This window comes from Triticum aestivum, chromosome 1B (genome assembly GCF_018294505.1).
Source record: "Triticum aestivum cultivar Chinese Spring chromosome 1B, IWGSC CS RefSeq v2.1, whole genome shotgun sequence".
Taxonomy (NCBI): domain Eukaryota; kingdom Viridiplantae; phylum Streptophyta; class Magnoliopsida; order Poales; family Poaceae; genus Triticum; species Triticum aestivum.
Genome location: NC_057795.1, coordinates 157,447,151 through 157,455,713, shown reverse-complemented (window position 1 = coordinate 157,455,713; position 8,563 = coordinate 157,447,151). Strand labels below are relative to the sequence as shown.

General features: G+C 39.8%; 1 long non-coding RNA gene across 3 annotated transcripts; it reads right to left on the bottom strand.

Moving 5' to 3' along the window:
- Positions 1 to 1,601: 1,601 nt before the first annotated feature.
- On the bottom strand, positions 1,602 to 8,563 carry LOC123113300 (uncharacterized). 3 transcript variants are annotated; one of them, XR_006455982.1, is made up of 4 exons: positions 8,091 to 8,563; positions 7,866 to 7,958; positions 2,192 to 6,865; positions 1,602 to 2,034 (listed from the first exon to the last, which is right to left on the bottom strand). It is a non-coding gene; the product is annotated as an uncharacterized lncRNA (long non-coding RNA). The 3 variants fall into 3 exon arrangements; XR_006455983.1 differs by having other exon boundaries at positions 1,602 to 6,694; positions 6,822 to 6,865; XR_006455981.1 differs by having other exon boundaries at positions 1,602 to 6,865.

The following is an 8,563-nucleotide window of genomic DNA, read 5'->3' as shown; positions in this document are numbered from 1 at the left end:
GTTGTATTATCAGACTCGGAAGAAGAAGAAGTGAAAAATAGTATATCTGAAAAATTAGAAAAGGCAGTGCCCAAAAGCACCAGAAGTGTTCATGCAAAAAACAAAAAGGCAAAAGTTGAACATGAAGGCTCCACAAGGATGACACGAAGTTTGACCAAAAAGACTAATAGCATCAAGACGATGTAATCGTCAACTCGAAGATCAAGTACGCCAAACAAGACCCAAGAGAGGAAGGACCTTTTCCAGAATTTTTTTGGGACAGTAGTTTATCCAATATTTATTATTTTAATGTATCCGAGAACTGGAATATTTAGTGTGTTTTTATATATGATCAATATGTATGAACAATATGACATTTTGTTTTCAAACAATTCAAGTATTGTATACTATTCAGAAGATAGAATGACCAGTACATTCATTTGATCTTAATCAATTTATTAGCATTGGATTTGTGTGGTTGGTCAAAGCTCTGATGTGCCTGCAACATTTGCTAAAGCATGGCCTAGAATATATGAGAACAAAAATGCTCAACGGTATTTGAAAAGATTGAGTTGGAAATTCATCTGGAATATTATGAAATTTTTTAATCAAAATCATCGACTGTGAACTGTTCCATATGAAGCCACAACGAAATTTAAAACGACGGAAAGATGGATTGAGCTTTTATCCGGGGCGTATATTATTACATCACGAACAATCATATGATGGGGACTCACAGACTTAAGCTTATTTCTTTCTCACTAACCCTCAAAAAATCCGACCAAAATTATTTTGCAGACAAAATGTATTTGGGCCAGACGCATACCTAGCTGAACTAGGTACTGACTAGGCAAGATAGTTGAAGGCCAAACCTGCGCTGCTACTTGAGGCACTGATGCACCCAGGTTCCGCTCTCCTTAGTGCCTGCTACGCCGCGCTGCTCCACGCAGGTCGATAGCTAATTGGTTCACCTCGCAAAAGCTTGCCTGTGTCGGCGTCTCCGTGCGGCCGCCGTCCACGCCACCGCATGCCCTCCTTGGCGCAAGAGAGGATCCAGTGAGAATCTTAGCCCAGCGGGTCGCCGGAAGCTAATCGGAAGCGATTTGCTCATCCGAAGAATATCCTTCTAGAAGAACTGTGTGGAAGAGGAATAGTCCATTGATATGAAGTGTGAGAAGATAATAAGCGGCGTGGCAGGAATGATTTTTTTAATTCTTTTGGACAGCACTGCAGCAGGAGAGTTGAAGTGCGAATAAAATATAGTACATTTTTAGGGGAGCTAGACAGCTTTCTGACAGCCAAGCACAAGCCCAAATTAGCTCACTAATCAGAAGTTGTTGGTGTAGGACAAACTATTAGTCGTTGCTCAAAAAAAGCTACTATTTATTCAAGCTAAATTTCCTTTAAAGACAATCCGTATTGTATTGTCCGATTTTGACTCACTACATGATTCCTAATCCTACACGTCTAGGAAAACATCTAGCCATATCATTATATAAAGTGCATCATATCACGTCCTACTAGCACAACAAGCCTCATCGCCGACTGATCCGTCTTCTCAAATTCGAAGCAACTCAACGACTAAGCAAGCAAAGGTTTCAGGGTATTATATATTTCCTCTCTTTAATTTGTGCATTATTTTAGCTTCCTTATCAGCCAACATATTCTCATAAAACCTTTGTCCTCGGGTGATCTACATTAGTCAAATTGCTAGATCATAGTCTCAGAAAACAAACAAGAGGTATGGTCACATACACTTTTCCCTCTGCCTATATCACATAATCATCATTCAACCATAATTTTACAAGTCAGACATTCATAAATGACCCATGATGCACTTTCTCAAAAGCTACTTTTTCATGATGTCGGGAAGATCAAACACAAGAGACGGCCAACAAATTGAAGGTATGGCAACAACTCCAGCAACTTGCATCCAATATACGCCGGCGACACCCAAACGATCAAAGGCACAAAGAAACGTCCGACGAACTGAAGACACAATATCAGCACCATCAGCCTCAGGTAATATCCCCATGCAATTCTTCATGTGTGTGCCTGCATTTTGATCTCAGCTCAACATTGCGTCAAAACTCTTCTCATACTGAACTATAAAATTCTTTTTCTTCATGCATCCTAACACTACCATCATAATAATGTCAAAGCTACAAAAAGAGCAACACGGTTGAACAATTATTGATTTATAGTTCCCTACCAGATAAACAACATTGATCTCCAGATGTACTGTATGTGACAACGTCCATTAGTAGTCTCTTATATCACCAAATGCACTTGCATGCCTGCAAAGGCAAAACACTATTAAGTACTCTCTCTGTAGAGAAATATAAGAGTGTTTAGATCACTACTTTAGTAATCTAAACGCTATTATATTTCTTTATGGAGGGAGTACAACATAAATCATATTACATGATACTATGTTAAGAAAACTATACGCACTGACAAAATCACATTTGCAGATATGAGAGTCCAACATACGTTAGACCCAGCAGCTCACCAGACAAAAAGAAAGAAAGAACAACCTCTAAACTCAAGGGGTAGAAAGCGGACAAGGACTGCAGAGGGAAGAAGAAATGCGAACACAGAGGCTCCTAAATGATTGAGAAAGGCTAATGCTGAAGAAGATAGGGAATTGAAGCGCGCCAGAAGCGAAACCAACAAAAACAACACTAGAGTCAATGTTGGAGATAACAACAGAACCAGAACCTCGACAAGTGCTAATAGCAAGCCATGGAACTTCGGAAGGCCAACATACAAATGCCAATATTGCAAAGCATTGCTATGGTGTGAAGAAAGATTAAATTCAAACAAAGGAACTACGACACCCTCTTTTGGAATATGCTGCAAACAAGGGAAAATCGATCTGCCGCCACTGAGAGAACCTCCACCATACCTTAGAAACCTCTTAAGAAGTGAAGGGCAGGATACGGTAAACTTCAAAGAAAATATAAGGTCATACAACTCAATGTTTTCATTCACATCGATGGGAGGAGCTGTGGACAAGGAAATAAACACTCGCAAAGGACCTTATGTTTTTCGTTTGCATGGACAAAACTACCACCATATCGGAACTCTTTTGCCTCAAGGTACAGACAAACCTCGGTTCGCACAGCTATACATCTATAATACCGAAAATGAGGTGGAAAACAGGATAAGTGTGTCAAGATGCAATGATAATAAATCAACAGTGAACCCCAACATCGTCAAAGAACTGAAGAATGCTCGACGACAACAATATCCTCGCAAAAACATTCAGAATGGCAAGAGACAGATTCCAAGAAGGAGACTACCATGATTACACACTTCGGATACTAGGCAAAAGGAACGGAGCACACAACCTTCCATCCGCATCTGAAGTTGCAGCATTGGTAGTAAGAGATCCAACCGGAGAGAGTGAAGGACGTGACATTGTTGTTGAGTACAAAAATATGGAGCCGCAAAGGATATCAGAGATCCACCCGAAATTCATGTCCATGCAATATCCGTTGTTGTTCCCATATGGAGAAGATGGTTTTAAACTTGAGATACCCTACAGGAAAACAAAAGGAGGTACAAACAGCAGGAAATACGTAACGTTGTTGGACTACTATGCATTCTACCTACAGCAACGTCCTGATCAAGGAATGTTACTGCTCAAGTTCGGGCATTTGTCACTGCAATTTTGGGTGGATGTATACACATGTATCGAGCAAAATAGACTAAACTGGATCCGACACAATCAAGGAAAGCTACGAACTGAACTTTACAGTGGATTGCAGGATGCAATTGAGCAAGGGGACACAAGAACAGAGCAAGTTGGAAAGAGGATAATTGTGCCTTCATCGTTTACAGGTGGTAGAAGAAACAAGGCACAATATTTGCAAGATGCCTTTGCAATATGTCGTTGGGCTGGATACCCAGACCTATTTATAACATTCACATGCAATGCAAAGTGGCCTGAGATCCAATACATGCTAGATGAAGCGGGAGGTGGCCAAAAGCCAGCCGATCGGCCAGATATTGTGGACAGAGTATTTATGATCAAACTAAAGGAGCTAATGAGAGACATAAAAGAAAAGAAATACTTTGGAGAAACAGTTGCAAGTAAGTCCCATTGACTATCAATCTTTACTCTTTCTTGCATCATCTTATAGTCCGTCAGACTCCTGCTCTTTAGAAACATGCATCATCTTATACTCCGTAAGATTCTAGCTCTTTAGTAACATGCATTCTAATTTTAGCTAAATCTGACAAACTATTAATCAACTGCAGTCATCTACACAATAGAATTCTAGAAGAGAGGACTCCCGCATGCCCACATACTAATATTTTTGAAGGACAAAGACAAGTACCCGGAACCATCGCAAATCGACAAAATAATAAGCGCTGAGATCCCAAACAAGGATGAGGATCCAGAAGCATTTGAAGCTGTTGAGAACTTCATGATGCATGGCCCGTGCGGTGAGGCTAAGAAAAACTCACCATGCATGGTGGACCATAGATGCACCAAGCATTTCCCAAAAAGATACAATGTCAGCACTACCATTGACGAGGACGGATTTCCAGTATATAAAAGGAGGGATGACGGAAGGCAGATCAAAAAGGGAGGGGTGATGCTCGACAACAGATTTGTCGTGCCATACAACCGGAACCTTCTAGTCAAGTATCAAGCTCACATAAATGTCGAGTGGTGCAATAGGTCCAGATCAATCAAGTACCTATTTAAGTATATCCATAAAGACGACGACCATGTTACAGCCTTGCTCAAGGAAAGGGGCACGACAAACGAAACTGACGAGATCAAGAAATACCTAGAGATGAGATACATATCAACATCAGAAGCATGCTGGAGGATATTTCAGTTTGATCTTCAGTATCGCGATCCAACAGTTGAGAGGCTACCTTTCCATCTTGAAAATGAGCAACAAGTCGTTTTTCCAGACTCCACTGATCTTGAAAAGATAGTAACAAGGGACGGATCTAAAATCACCAAGTTCACTCAGTGGATGGAGGCAAATAAAATATACGAGCTAGGAAAAGGATTGACTTACGCAAAATTCCCTACAAAGTTTGTATGGAAAAGCAAAACAAAATGTTGGCAGAAGTGAAAAGGGACTATGCAATTGGAAGAATCTACTATGCACATCCCGCAAGTGGCGAGAGATATCATATGAGGATGCTTCTAAACACCAAGAAAGGATGCACATCATTTGAGGACATTAGGACCGTTGATGGAGTCATTCACCCAACATACAAATCAGCATGCCAAGCCCTCGGATTTCTTGATGATGACACCGAGTGGATTGACTGTATCAATGAAGCATCAAGTTGGGCATCCAGAACACAACTACGTCAGTTATTCACCACCATATTGTCCCATTGCGAAGTCACAAACCCAAAGGTATTGTGGGATTCAACATGGGAGGCGTTGTGTGAAGATATGCAATACAAAAGAAGGACTATTCTAAACTTTCCAACACTTCGGCTTACAAACACACAGAAGAAAGCGTATGGTCTGATTGAGATAGAAAAACTGATGAGGCAAGTAGGAAAGTCACTAAAGGACTATCCAGACATAGAACTACCAAATGCCGCAGAGCTAGAAGAACTTGGGAACAGACTAATAAACGAAGAGGTCAACTACGACATGGACAAACTCAAGGATGAGCACAAAATCATACTAAACAATCTTAACCAAGACCAGAAAAAGGCCTATGATGCAATAATGGAGTCAGTCGACAAAGGCCTAGGAAAGCAGATATTTGTCGAAGGCTACGGTGGCACAGGAAAAACCTATCTATGGAAAGCAATAACGACAAAGCTAAGATCAGAGGGGAAGATAGTACTTGCAGTAGCATCATGTGGGATTGCAGAGTTGCTTCTCCAAGGTGGAAGAACAGCACACTCAAGGTTCCGTATTCCACTTAATATCACTAAAGAATCAACGTGTGAAATAAAACAAGGCTCGCATTTGGCTGAACTGCTAAAGAAGACCTCACTTATATTGTGGGACGAGGCTCCTATGGCAAACAAACACTGCTTCGAGGCACTAGACAAAAGCCTTAGAGATATTCTAAGGTTCACTAATGAAAACAGAGATGAAAAGTCATTTGGTGGAATGATAGTTATACTAGGACGCGACTTCAGACAAATCCTGCCAGTTATAACCAAAGGAAGGAGAGAGCAGATAGTAAATGCTTCAATCAAAAGGTCATATCTGTGGAAACTCTTTGAAGTATTTGAGTTAACACAGAACATGCGGCTGAAGTGTTTGTCAGATGATCCAATACAAAAGCAAAAGGTTGCTGAATTGGCAGAGTGGATACTACAGATTGGCGATGGGAAAACAACATCAGATGAAGGAGAGGATTGGATAAAAATACCAAAAGACCTACTGCTAGAGAAAGGATAAAATCGTAAAGAACAAATCGTCAAAAGCATATACCCAAATTTGTTGCAAAATTACTGTGAGCGGGATTACCTAGAAGAAAGAGCAATACTATGTCCAAGAAATGATACAGTCAAGGAGATAAATGACCACATAATGAGCCAAATACAAGGTGAAGAGGTGACATACCTAAGCCTGGACACAGTGTGCAAGGCAACGACAAATACCAACATCATGATGAACATGCAGCCTACTGAGTTCCTCAACACCTTAACGTCCCCAGGAATACCAGACCATAAGTTAAAACTGAAGGTGGGTTTGCCGGTCATGCTACTACGCAACATCAACCAAGCAGCGGGTTTATGCAACGGTACAAGAATGACAATTACACAACTTGGAAACAAATACATCGAGACACAAATAATCACAGGAACACATGTCGGCGATAAGGTATACATACCTCGAATCATCATGTCACCAAGTGACTCAAAATGGCCATTCGTGCTGAAAAGAAGGCAATATCCATTATCAGTGTGCTTTCCAATGACAATAAACAAGAGCCAAGGTCAGTCCTTAAACAAGGTAGGCATATAGTTTCCTAAGCAAGTATTCTGCCATGGACAACTATATGTGGCACTATCAAGAGTGACAAACAAGGAAGGATTGAAGGTGTTGATCGATGACGAAGAGTGTCCAACCGAAGATGTCGCAAAGAATATTGTTTACAAAGAGATTTTTTAATTGATAGTGCAGTTCCTCAAGTCATTAGACAATTCATGTATAATTACATAGAGTCACAGACAACCTTACCATAAATTTTCAACAACACATTTACTTGGTTGGCATGTTAAATTTTTAAATACTCCCTCCGTTCCAAAATAGATGACCCAACTTTATACTAACTTTAGTACAAAGTTGAGTCATCTATTTTGGAACGGAGGGAGTAGTTATTAATCCATACATATATATGTTTGATCTTTCTGTAAAATATTAAATTTAAAATTAGTTATTTATCCTTGAATATTTTTAACACAAAAAATATCGCAGCAGATGAAACAATGAAATCACCAATGGATTCCACCTACAATAAGCTTTTCGTAATCTCCCACATTATAGCCACAATCCACAACTAAAATATATTCACGGTTAATCTCAAAATCCAAATCTTTTAGAAATGTTCTATAGAAAGTTCACCGATTAATTCCCCTAAATAGCCATTACTAATCTCTCACAATCTAACACTCACATCTCTCTCACGAATAGTTTCTGATTCCCCAAATCTCCTCAATTTGTCTCTCTAAAAACATAGGCATTAGCCTCCTCGAGTGAATAAATGTATGCGTACATATGGATCTTTAATATTTCGACAAAATATATAAATTTATGTTCATCAGTTCTGTATCCGTGAATTAACTCTATCATGTTTGTACACATAAGTTCTTTCTACATTAACATTTCTATAAACGTAGAAGTAATTTCTGAGAGCAAAAAATACAGATCGTACCTTTTTCATTTGGCAATGGATATCAACTCTAATCCCTCTAATGAACAATCCCCAATTCTCAATCTCTTTTGTATCAGATCCAAGAAAAAGTTCCTGCAGCAAGGAGATTTAAATATCTTCTTTACTAAATCTTGAGCGTGGTTGTGTCATGGAGATTTTACCCAACAATTTCTAATCTGGGATGACATTTACCTCATGTGAGATGCACGAAAATTAGGGATTTACCTGTGAAGGGCTGAAGGCTCCCTCAAATCCATTCGGAAAAAGAGATCGAGAGTGACCCTGCGGCATACATCTTCCATCCGCTCAAGCTATGGTTGGCGGCGGCACGCAGCCGAGCCAGCGACGAGTGCATGCGCTGGTGCTGCCACTGAAAAGCAGGGGAGAAGAGCTGCGCTAGAGGACTTCTTGGTTCGACCATTTACAAAATTAAGGTTGTGCTAAAAAAATGAACAAAAGGAGCACGATTTCTTGACGATATTTTGGTCCAGTCTAAGAAAAGAGTACGCATCTTCTCAAAAGAAAAAAGAATAGAGTACGCATGGAATCAACTTCACACATAGCCGTACAGCTCCATATAAAAAAACAATTCTAAGCTTCTATTCCCTCCGTTCCTAAATATAAATCTTTTTAAAAATTCCAATATAGACTACATACAGAGCAAAATAAGTGAACGTACACTCTAAAATATGTCTATA